Source organism: Amphiura filiformis, chromosome 4 (assembly GCF_039555335.1).
Source record: "Amphiura filiformis chromosome 4, Afil_fr2py, whole genome shotgun sequence".
Classification (NCBI taxonomy): Eukaryota; Metazoa; Echinodermata; class Ophiuroidea; order Amphilepidida; family Amphiuridae; genus Amphiura; species Amphiura filiformis.
In genome coordinates, this window is record NC_092631.1 from 50,301,976 (window position 1) to 50,315,307 (window position 13,332).

At 35.6% G+C, this 13,332-nt stretch overlaps 1 long non-coding RNA gene across 1 annotated transcript in view; it reads right to left on the bottom strand.

The window, feature by feature from the left end:
• Positions 1-2,667: 2,667 nt before the first annotated feature.
• Positions 2,668-13,332, bottom strand: part of LOC140151023 (uncharacterized) — a 195,756-nt gene continuing 185,091 nt past the window's right edge. The window contains exons 4-5 of the long non-coding RNA XR_011858883.1: positions 8,190-8,337; positions 2,668-6,156 (exon numbers count right to left, since the gene is read on the bottom strand). This is a non-coding gene — a long non-coding RNA (uncharacterized lncRNA). The remainder of the gene's footprint in view (positions 6,157-8,189; positions 8,338-13,332) is intronic.

Below are 13,332 nucleotides of genomic sequence, written 5' to 3' on the forward strand. Positions count from 1 at the left end.
CAGTGCTGAAAGTGGGAGGATCTTTAAAAGGCTATTAAAAGTGGTACGTACTCTGAAAGTTTGAATGGCCCCATGTGGGCCAAAGGTTATAAACTTACTTTATACAAAGAAACAGCGTGGATTTATTGGGCAACCAGGAATCCGCGCAGTTGTTTTTGTTTTTGCGTTGAATAAGTTCATCAGGTTTGTTGATTAAATAAACGGAAAGACATTTTAGCTTGACAAAACTAAGCTTGCCTTAGGCACGTATATGATCCCCTTTTAAAGACTGCAAATGAGTCTAAACATCACCGAAAACCCATCTCCCGGGAAAGTGGATCAGATGACCATATCAGTCATACCTGATGAAGTCCTCCGATGTGAAGGACGAAATATTGTAGTGCGTAAGCATTCACTTGGTTTTGTCAAGCTAAAAATGACTTTCCGTTTTTGTTTTTGTTTTTTTGTACCGCAAGTTTTTAACATTGACCCGAGGGGGGGGGGGGCATTCAAACTTTCTGAGTACGTATCGCCTTTAGGAGCCATATAAGATATAAGTTCCGCCCATTAAAAAAAATTGGTGCATTTCAGCTCTGACGAATGCTATTTTATGAACTATCACTCCAAACCCCAATAAAATTGCATAAAGTTCGCAATTTGTGTTTCACAAAAAGCTCAAATTCAGCCTCCATAAAATTCACTACATTATGAGCACCATAATCATGATAATGTAAACTCATTGAAAGCACAATTTCTATCAAACAATAATTTATTTATATTGGTGTGTTTGAGGCTAATATAATAATCTCAGGCGGCTTTTGATGCCATAAAGTGGTGCGTAAGGGTCTGATGTGCATGTGATGCATATTAAGTGCACCTACATTATGTGCATACAGTGCTAACTTCATCTCACCTCCGTATGTTTGATATTGCAGATAAAAAGAAAAGAAAAGGTGACGAGTTGAATAGATCTTGCTCACGTATTTCTTTGATTACTTGAATGCGAGACAGCTATAAATAGGCACTACAGCCTGTCTCCAAAAAAGTGTGCAAGTGAAAAGCGCCCTCTATGGCAATTAGAAAATACCGTTGTGACATGATGCTTATACATCGATCAACGTCAAGGGCGCAGTCTTAGCTCTCAAATGCCGTTTGTTCTGTTCAATTTGTTTGTTTTAATCTGGAGATATGTTTAGTTAACAAGGAAAGGGTAAAATCACAATTGTGCCGCTTTTACTAGGGAAGAGGGCTGCACATGTAAATCAATGAAAGCTGATGTTCATGCGTCTAATGCACCCCCCCCCCCCCCTCGTGGCTCGTGCATAAGACGCATCAACATTAGCGTGCATGCATTATTTTGTCTAATTTCTCTCCCAACAAGTAATACGCGTTCATTAACCTATAAGTGTGCAATATTTGTTTGTCTTTAAACATGTCTTGAGTGACGTCAAAGAAAACAGTTTTTAACATGATAAAATCTTTGACATGCAGATTATTTAATTTTACAGCAGAATGTGAAATATCTATTTCTCTTTTAAAATGGCATTTCGTGATCCCCAGCCTCATTCCCCCACTTCTCTCAAAAAAAGGTGACATTTTTATACCACTGGAAACCTCTGGCTACATAATGCTTATGTACCAACAATTTCTTGCATATTAATTCGCTTAGCAAAAATATCGTCACATTTGTATTTCGTTCTGGTATACCAGAACGAAATTACAACAGTGGCATATGGAGCAGTGTAATACACATAATCATGCATAACTAACTCGTAAACGCAAAATCGGAATCAACTGAAATTTTGGGAGTAAGCTTTTTTCGTGAATATATACTGAAAAATGTCATAAAAAGAGGATGCTAGGATCCTCCTTTAATCTGTTTAAGTAGAAAAGTAAAGACAGTAAAAACTATTTTTATTGTTGTATAATTGATGCATTCTTTTGATTTCACGAAGGAACTGTTGATAAACTTGATGCTAACATTGATTTACATAGTCCTCTTGATCTTCCCTAGTAAAAGTGGCACAATTGTGATTTTGCCCTTTTCTTGTTAATTAAACATATCTCGAGATTAAAACAAGCAAATTGAACAGAACAACCGGCATTTAAGAGCTAAGACTACGCCCTTGACGTTGATGTAAGCATCATGTCACAACGGTATAAAGAGGGCGCTTTTTTTTACTTGCACAAATGTTTGTTAGACAGGCTGTATAAACCATAAATGAATAAACTTTCTCTGGGAACAATTACAAGAGTTAGAATAATCAGTCCCAACAGATGCCTAGAAGTAGATGTTTACATAAAATTATTTGATTGTAGTCCACTTCAAGTCTCAATATGATCTCAAAATATTTTTCGTAACTCCATGGATGTCTGCTCGCTCGTCCGAACGAACAGTACGTTGCTGTATGACTCGCACATTTTCTTGCTGACAGTTTCGTCAGTGAACCATTGATTATCTCAAAGGTTGCTGTTGTGATGATCCAACAGCTGATGACTGGCGGGAAGTTATGTCACATCCGGTAGCGATCTACAATCTAAGTCACGTTTATGATCCACTGTTCGAGACTGCTAGCAAGACTAACATCGCTACCGGAAGTGACGTGACATAACTTTCCGCCAGTCATCAGCTGTTGGATCATCACAACAACAGCAAACTCTAAATGAAACAAAAAGGAAACACCAGAATGAAAACACAAATCCAATTTTATTGACTTGCTTTCAAAAACTTAAATGCAACTGCCACGGTGAAAGTAGTATTGAAGACACGGAGGTTGCATACCACTACAACTTAAAGAACACTACACTAGAATAAGAATAATAAGTATACAAGACAACTAGAATGGTCTTCCTCAATTCTGTCGAGATCATGCCTGTATTTTCTTTCCACTACAACAACTTTTTGAAACATGTTGGAATTTGGTGTTTCCATTTACAAGAGAATAAAACGAATATCATTTTCAGAAAATCGTGAATAACCCATTGAAGCTAGGTAATAACTCTAACTGGGTAACAATAAGGGTGTAGAAATATAAATTCTGATATTTTCCGATCAATTCATAGTGAAATATTTTTGTGTGTAACATAAACATTGGAGCGTGTCTTAAACTACTACACATATATTTTACAAGACTTATAAAATTCTCATTAATGCTTCCTCGCTCATAAATTTCTCTGTGTATATATACATAAGTTTCATACAACCAGTGCTTCTAAAAAAGATTTTTGATTTATTATTATTATATTTGTCTCTTACTCAAATAAACCCAAAAAGAAAGTATCCAATTTAATTTTGGTCCATTAGTCATAGAAGGGGTGTTAAATCAAAACCTACCAAAAGTATGTTACAGATAAATTTATTCCGTACAGTTTGATATCTCATTTGTCCAAACCGATGCAGAATTGATGAAACAATGACCTTTTGAATGCAATCACTTCAAGTTTAAAACTTGCAGTAATTCCTATTGATTTGGTCCTGCTACTCAATATTCATCACCAATGTACAAAATAGTGAAGAGAGGCTCTTGCAAATGAATGGGGGGTGTGTTTGGAAGTGTGTGTTGAAGGGTAAAACATCGAGGAAGGAGTAAAAAGAGTATCTGTATTCAATAAAACACATGAAGTGAAGTCAAACAGTCTTAGTCCGTCTCTGTTATTGTGTACCCTTAAGAAGAATCTTGAGAAGCATAAAAGAGACAGGGTTGTATGTAGAAGAATTACTGCAACTTTAAAATCCTGGGTAGGTGCAGTTATTGATCATTGTGCCATAAGTTCTGCATCGGTTTGGACAAATGAGATATCAAACTGTGCGGAATAAATGTATCTGTAATGTACTATTGGTAGGTCTTGATTGAAAACCCCATGTTTGACTTAAGAACCAAAATCAAACTGGATACTTTCTTTTGGGGATGGGTTTATATAGCTTGTTAGTTTTACATGTTAAAACATTATTTAGCCCATTATCTCAAACACTCAAAAGAATGTTTGTGTTGATATTTAAAACAATTTTAGCATACCCAAACTGACCTTAATTATCACATTAGCTGACATTTTAGATATTGATACATACTATTTAGGGTACATCATACGGCAAACATTTTAGTTTAAAATTATTTTTTAATTAAGATTTCATACAAGATAAGCACTTCTATGCCACTTTAATATCGATAAAGACACGATTCACACATGTGTGTATCCATCAATCACACACTCACGATTGTCTCAATAGGGGTGGGAAAGCATGGGTATAATGGCTTTCGCTCAAAAGAAATAAGTGGAGTTACATTAAACACGTATACTCTATTTAAGTATGAGATGAATATGGTGATCTATCTCTAGTCTATTCAAGTCAATTAGTTTTGCAAATAACCACCTTTTAGCAGTATGAAGAATGCAGAGAATTGCTACCACATAATGATTGAGTATTTCAGTTTGCTTTATGTCATTATGCGTTAGCTTAGTACATTTCTGTAATATAATAACAATCAGAAAGAGCAGAACAAGCAAATATATTTCCCCTATCAGCATACTACTAATGTAATAATGCATTTTGTATAAAAATAATATCAACTAGTATTCGTAAATATTCTAGTCATATTTGCCCTAATTTGCAATCCAAATTCTCTTCGAAGTACATGTATAAATCGTTTGTTCTACCACCTGTTTCAACAAACGGAGGCAACCTCGCTATCCACATGGCTATATGTTAATCAATTTATGAGCAACGTTTGTCTAATCACTCGCATCCAAACAAACGTCCCATATTTACGAGGAAATTTGTGGCAAACTATGTCAACGTTGTTCAGTTTCGTACCTCTCCTTGTTCAATCTTCATACCGACACGCTCAAAATAGCACAAATATTCCGTTAACTACGATATTTTCCTTTTACAATTATCATACCGTTACCTTGCAGAAGTTTCCATTTTGTCTGGGAGTTATGATTTACAATTCAATGGGGTTTACAAAAGCACAAACATAAGTATAATGAACAATATATATGCGGTATTGACCTTTTCGGTAAATCCCATACGCCTTTGCGAGTACACCTGAGATGTCGTCATTTGACGTAACGCTGATCTGCGCCGATGCGCAAATCGTTTATCGAACATCGTTACTGCGCATTGCAAGTCGGCGTGACGTCAAATGACGACATCGCAGGTGTACTCGCAAAGGCTTATGGGATTTACCGAAAAGGTCAATTGGGTAAGTTTCCTTTACTGATTTCTCCTTTGGAAGTAGCCTTCAATATAATTTCCTTACTTATTAAAACTATAAATATATACCTATATGTAACTAATAACACTTATTATTACAGTAATATCAAGATTTTTTTCCGTGTTGTGCAAATGAGGTAACAATATTAATCAGAATACTGAGACATGCCTATGTGGTTTACACAGAAGAGTAGAAAAAATTCTTGTAAACTTCTATATTAACGGAAATAAGATTTATGTTGTCGATGAAAAGGTATAATTCATCCAAATATATATCTCACATACAAGGTGTAGAGGTCAATGAGAAAGGGAACTGTGGATATTATCTGTATCACCAAATCGGATGTATCGCTTTTGTGCCGAATAGTGTCACTTTTGTGACCAAAATGCGACGTTGTATCAACTAACAATCCAGTGATCAAGGAAACATATTGTATATATTTGAGCCGTATAGATGGTTAAAGTAATGAGAAATTATCGTTTTTGTATTGCTTAATCCTTATTAAACTCAAGTAACTGCAAATATATTGCTGAACTATTTTTATTATTACTATTTCCTAACACTGTAATCTGCAATTACCGAAGCAAAGAATCATTACATAGCCACAGTTCTCCTTCTTAAAGAATTAATGGTGTACCCCAAGCAAAATAGGAGTAGGCGTTTCAGCATATACATAAAATCATTCTCTATTTCTGTTGAAAAATAAGTATTTACATCATTTCTTGTTACACCATGTACACAGAAAAATAAAAACAAAAAAAGAAAGAAAATATACATTCAGACATTGTTGATGTTATGTTGAGGGTTGAATTAAAGTTAAGTTTAAGGTCATCCAAAAAAATGTGAATGATGTATAAGGTAAAGCATCCTTAGGTCCGTTGGTATTCCCGCAGGTAATCACGTCCTGATAAGTTTGTCAAAAACAGATTTCCCCCAAGTTGTCATTCACTAGCTGATGAATCTAAAAAGGAATCAAACAGAAGAAGGCAAAGACGAGAGATCAATTCTAATGACATGGGTAAGTGTTGACCCGCGGGACATCAATTATCGGTTGACGCGTGTTAACCAGTAATATGCTTTGGGAAACAAGTTGTTAGACTCAATTGTTAAATTAAAGATTTTTGTTATTAAGGTTTTGTGTTGATATTGAAGTGATTTATGAATGTATTGCAATCCGTGTAGTCTCTTCAATTACCAAAGACACATTTTCAGCTGTAGAATGCTTTTACATACACAATGGAAAATTTAATTGATAGACTGCCTGTGTGATGGATGAAGTTTTCGTCGTCTCACACCATATAAGTACAAGTGCATTAATTTCCTTTGGGTTTAGAAATGTTTGTAATTCGTCCATCTTATCACCAATGAAATGCCTACCAGGATTATGAATTACTCTTCTTTAACAAGTTAATTTAAAGTCGCTGAATAGCTTCGATTTAAACTATGCCAAACAAAGGACAGGAAAAGTTTACGAATGCTGTTAGTGACCCAAAGGTATCGATATAAAAAGTGTGAATGTCCTAAAGAAGGTCAATATTTCGTTTTCTGGTTTGTATCGAATATGTAAAGCAGTGGATAAGCAGAAAAGGTGTAACAATTCTATTATAAAATGGGCTCAAAAGAGCACAAATTTTGCACATGGTCATATCTTGACATCTTTTCATCAAAATGAACCAAAATTACTTCAATACTCTACTCTGATATGTGACGTGTCATGTCAAAAGGAGACACTTTTGGGCAGGTTATCAATTTTGAGGTTTTTACATATCTTAAATATAGAGATATTTTGCTCCACAATGCCGTTTTCCCCAATGAAATCGGACATTCCTAAGTGAAGATATTGAGTTCGTAAGTTATGTATCATAAAATTGGAAATTGAGATATTGGCCTTTAAAAATATCATTGACAATGTTGAGAGTAGGAATTGCCTTGAATAAATGTCTCAAAAAATACAAGATGCCAGTTATATTCCGGTCTGAAACTATCAGACAATATTTTAAACGTTAAGAACATTACAAATTCGCAACAAACCCAAATTGTGAAAAAAATCACCCCGGGCAGATATTTGGCTATTTCTCCATTTACGATCCTGCCCAAAAGTGTCTCCTTTTGACATGACACGTCACATATGTCAATAGCCAAAAGGTTACATTACTGACACAACTGAAAAATGCACTAGCATGGATACGCTTGCTGTATCACACGGCAGAGCCTGGAAAATTTGGCAACATAAAGTTTGATGCACGTGAAGAAGTCAAAACAAATGAAGGTGTTCGTAAGAGAGTGTTGGGGCGCACGGTGACGTACACGTGTCCGTGTTTCCCTATATCAGGCATTGTCAGGTGGGTGCTTTTGTTCTTTGGGTACGAGTGTTATTGTTGTGAGGCAATCCTGAGGTGGGTCCACATTGCTGTTACATTTGTAATACACACATCAACTGCGCTGTGCCATGTGGTCCAGGAAGCTGTTCCATGTCAGTACATTGTGCTGTTGTGTCAGTTGATTACTGACATGTGTTTAGAGTGGAGTATCGAAGTAAGCTTGTGTGTAATTTTGGTTTAATTTGATGGACAGGATTTTAAGATAATAATCTTTTGAAAAATATTTCTTTTTGAGCCCAGATACACTCATGTGCTCTTACGCAACGTCAATGACTTTTGTAGCTTATTGATAAAAACTTACAATAAATCAAAATTCATGATCAGAATTCTGCTCAAATTGGTTAATTTTGTCATTAGTATTTTAGTAATTGATATTGTTCGACATGCTTGGTATTAAAGTTACCTTCTAATATTTCATTAAATATTTATATTTCATGTCATGATTCAACCACTTGTTATAGATACTCTAAATCAGGTTAGAAATTGAATGAAATTGATACGTCTTCGAAGCATGTCATAGGTCCAACTTTAAAATGTGCTGAAATTATATAATACTTAGTGCCTACCCAAAATAAAATGCATTTGCTAGAGATTCCCATGAGTATAAACTTACCATGTGATGTGGCTTATTGATGACATGATATTCCCATTTTTCTACACCAGAGAATAAGTCGGATCATGTCTTCTGCCATGTCAATTGATTTTGAGCTGCCTCTCTTTTCTTCACTATTAAATATTTCTGAAAATTCATTTCCTCGCTTCTGTAATGTAACAAAGAATACGAAAAATAAATTAGTGGAAGTCTTTGAAGCAGTAATTCACAAATCAGGGTGGTGTTGTAAATAACACTACGTAGAAATTGTGGGTGGTCGGTAGCTATGTAAGGTTTGACCAACCTTGTGGATTGTTTTGTTATTAATATGGATAGATTGGCCAAAACATCAGTCGATGAACAATCCTTTATTTCGTATGTTAATTCCGCATTCCCTAGCAACCGAAACCAACATGTATTTGCTACTTCATCCAATTAAGCAGTCAAGTTATCTCAATCGTTAAGGCGTTCCACCATGGTGTGAGAGGTTGCGGGTTCGAACCCTGGTGGTGCCTCTCGTGGAAAATTTGAGTTAGCTTGAAATACCCCTAGACAAGGAACTTACTGCTAATTGTCTCGTTGTAACCCGTACGAAACTCGGGGAGCTGATCCTGGTTGCGATGGTTATTTGTGGAATGTCTAGGGTGTGCGCTCTTGTAGCAGCAAAGTCCCTAATTTGTTGTTAAATGGTTTATGGAATGATGTGGGGCCGTAGTGGTCAGCGACAACCTGTGAAGTGTGCTGAGGCTTGTGGATCAACGTCAAGGCGTTGTGCCTGTGCGTAGCGCACTATAAATCACTACGCTTTTTTTTCTTCTTTTTTTTGAATAAATGGAAGTATTACGTCTTTTGAGGAAGCACCATTGCACCGCGTAGGTAAAGATATCTTAGATCAATTTGCCAAGTCGGATAGTTACTCTCTCACCAATGAGGGGAAATACTTGAAATATAATTATATTTCTATAAGAAATCTGGGACACATTTTCTGTCCCTAGATAGTATGTAAGGCGCGTATATGTGTGTGTGTAAATTTGCATTCGTGTGCAACTCTGCAAATCTCTTAAATCGCATTTAACTTTGAACTCTTATTTATCCGGCAGAGTTCCTGAAACTCAACCCGTTTCAAAAGGTTTCCTTTTTATTTGATAATTTCTCTGATTTGAACCCCAAATACCCCGTTTATTACTCATGGTATATAGTGTGGGTGTGTATGAGCTACAGCTGTACCTATTCAGATCCATATGCAGATTCACCCACTACAATTGTAAGCTTCAAATATTCTAATGCTGCTGCCTATGGAATCGTTAAATGCAAAACAGTTGAACTTTAAGTGGAGATTAGGCTTGTTTTCACTGATTTTATTTCAGGTGTACACGTTTGTTTATTTCTTAATGCACCAAAAAGGTCAAAGGTTTTAAGGTTTGTTTGTTGTTTGTTTTGGTCGTTCCATTTGTGCAAAATTTACACTACCTGGAGAAATATAATAGTTCCAGTTTTAATATTTATGAACCTCACACCAGTCTCTGCCTAACACCAAAACGTACTGAAATACAAGAACGTTAAAGAGCATTTATTGGACTTTTTTGTCACAAACGTCATCAAATTCCACGAGATTATTTAAAAAATACCTGATAGATTTTAAAAACTGATTTGTCGCACTTGTTATGAAAGGCAATGGCCAACTACACGTTCCATTGATGAATACATACAATAGATACACAGTCATAAATTACGTCTCGTCTTTCATACAAAACAGCACTTCAAATTATTTAAATAAAATAACTTTCTTGAAAGAACTATTCATACCAAGAAATCAATTTCAATAACAACTGAGCATTGATTTACAGAGAAATTGACATGCACTAAAGGAAGCAATTCCTTTGCAAAGTCGTAAGGCGAAGGATAGATTCCGATAGATTGAACGCAGCGCCTTAAATGTTAAAGAAGAAACTGCAGAAAGTGTCAACGTTCTCTCATCTTTTGAATTGAAATAATACGACGTGTTTGAATGACTTGAAAGGAAAAAAAGAAACACAATATCATGGTGATCTATTCACTTAGTATTAATGCCAATTTTGACAATCTAATCCATCGACGAATTGCCTAGGGTTTTATCGTCACGGTTCTCTACAAGCTTTTGAAAGGCTACTTAATAGCCTTTGCCCATAGGGACGTTGTATTGTGTGCTCTGATTTATTGACTTGGTAGTTTATCTCTAGATATATCGTGTAGCGATCTGATGAGCAGCGTTTAGGCGCCAATCAAATTTGATTTATTCTCATGTTGTTAAGGACGTAACAGGTGACAGGTCGGTTATTTGAGAGAGACATGAGAAGGGTAGTGTGTAATAAGCTGCAACATGGCTTGAATAACAAGCAAAATTAGTTTGAATATAGGTTGATCTATTCAAGAGTTGAATTCGTCCCGCCTTGTACTGACAATGATATATACACACACTTCATTTTGGTTAATTATGATGGGCAAAGTAGTGCAGTAACAAACCATGAACCCCCTCCCCCCCAAAGCAAAGTTGACTAAAACATATTAAAATCCTAGTAATTTTTTTATCATAAGTTTATAATATTTAACCCCAGTGGGGGACATTCAAACTTTCTGAGTGACGTACCACTGTTAAGAGCCACATTTTAAGTTACTCCAGTTTTCAGAAAATTGGTACATTGGAAGTGCATTTCAGTTCTGACGAATGCAAATTGCTGACGAATGCAAATTGCTGACGAAGCTTAGAAAATATCACCTCAATAATAATTGAGCGTGGCGCAATGGTTAGGTACTTGCCTTTAGTGCATGAGGTCCCGGTTCAATTCCCGGCGGTGGCGATTTGCTGGGATATTGACTTGGAAAAAAAGTCTGAAATTAATTGGCAACTTCTGTAGATTAAATTCAGACTTCCGCTCTCCCCATGGTTCATTTAGAATTTGGTAAATGAATCATGAAAGTACTCCGTCCTTCGGAGGGGACGTTAATCCGTCGGTCCCGTGTACAGAGAGCCATGCCTGTACATGTATCTCGCAGCCAGTTTCGAAAAGAGTAGGGTGTTAACCCCTGACTGTTCCCAACCCGTCCCGGTGTTCAAATGGACCCCAATGGAAATAAGCTTCAATAGAGGCTTTCTTGGGTTATCCAGGGTTGTCAAAACCCGAACAAACCAAATCAAAAAATCCCCACAAAGCTCAAATTCAGCCTACTTAAATCCGCCATTTTAATGCACTACATTATGAGTACTATAATGTAAACTCATGGAAAGCACATTTTCGATTAAACAATTATTTTAAACCATCTTCCGACACACCACTGTTACAGCCGGTGCGGGGTTTGCAGACTTAATGTCAAGTCTGTAATCATGAGAAGTCATGTATATAAAGTTCCTAGTTCCAAATTTCGTTTCATCTGTTCTTTCTTTAAGAAATTTTATAAAGCAAAAGTAATGCGTTAACAGTTGGTTGAAATTTAAAAAATTAATTACTTGTTCCATTGGAAGCAATAAATAAATAGACGCGGTAGACTGGCGAACAATGATATTTGTAATATCTTTTCATTTCATATATTTACATTTAATATCTTTTTATCTAATGCAAATTCTCAAGTCTCCTGTCTGACAAGAAATAACGGCATCTTTTATATTTTGAGATGTTTCTCCGTATAATCAACATTTGAAATGGAGGGAAAGGTGAAATAGATAGAATGCAGTATTTTTTAAATAATTTTTCAACGTACAGTTCCGCATAAATGGCTTGGAAAAAATTGAGATCTTGTGAAATAAACTGTCTCCATTTCTCAATTGTTGCATCAAATGATCGTACACATAATATAATATAATTCTATGGCATCATTTGGTTTTATTTAACGTTAAAGGGTATCCGTAATTACATTTGTTATAACCAAATTAAGATAAATGGTAAAAATTGTAAATTGAGGTTAACAATGTCAATAGCCATTTAAATAAATTGATAACTTTATTTGCTCTATAACAGCTGCAATGAATCTAATATAGGTTTTATTCAATCAATAATGATTTAGATTAACACAAAGAAGGTCATTCGAACACAATGTCCTTACCAATATATAATATGTTAAACTACGGTAATGGACTAATGGATGGATTTAAAGCAACTTAACAGACACATACCAACGGTGTACAAAGGCGACAAATTGGCATGCATAAAAATCAGACTCTACTATTTCCAATGATATACCGTAAAATTCCGTCTACAAGCATATATATGCCTCTAAACGAGGTTTTTTTTGACACAAGAGACAAGAGGCAGACACTCTCAACAAAAAAGTTATTTGGAGTTAGAACAACTATATTACTGATAAAGGCGGCTGTACAAACATGTATATTTGTAAGACCAATCTATTGGTATTGGCCTTTCATATCTTTCGTTAAAAAAACCCTCGTTTAGAGGCATATATGCTTCTAGACGGAATTCTACGGTATATATATTCAAAAGACCACAAACAGAGTTTACTTCATTTTGACTCAGCCTGTACACCAAGATCCTGTGATATGAAATTAGGAGACAATATCTACCGTAGGGAAAACAAGTGCATTTTTCAAAGGATTCCGCAATGATCAAATGCACTTTTAGATGTCCCATGTTTATACAATCTAATAATTCTAATTTCCAAACGTTTCAACATTTTTGGTAAACTTATGATCAGTTGATACGGATGACCTTGTCAGAAAGCTCAGATATTATTACACAATACCGGTGACGCTCTGTTCTCTCGTCACAGATTAATAATCAAAGTTTATTTGCCGCGCTATCAGTTTCTACCCCAATCTGTCCTCAGATCAATCAATTTAGAGCTACGATCTCTCACACGACAAGTCACATGGACTCCGTTGTCTGCAATAAACCAATATCTCATACCAAACACATACAGGGTGTCCCGGAAAGAACTGTATCGTCAGAAACTTAATTGACTGGGTGTTTTAACGCCACAACTAAATATAAGTAAATAACTGGTGTGGTTGAGAAATTTAAAACCTAACTGACCACACCATTTTTGAAATATAAGAATTATACGAAACTCCCTCATTTTCAAACCTTTCCACGGATTCAAATATCAATCGATGATTTGTATTCGAAATGCTAATCACTGGGTATCATCAGCACATATGAGGCGTCTATTGTCATTG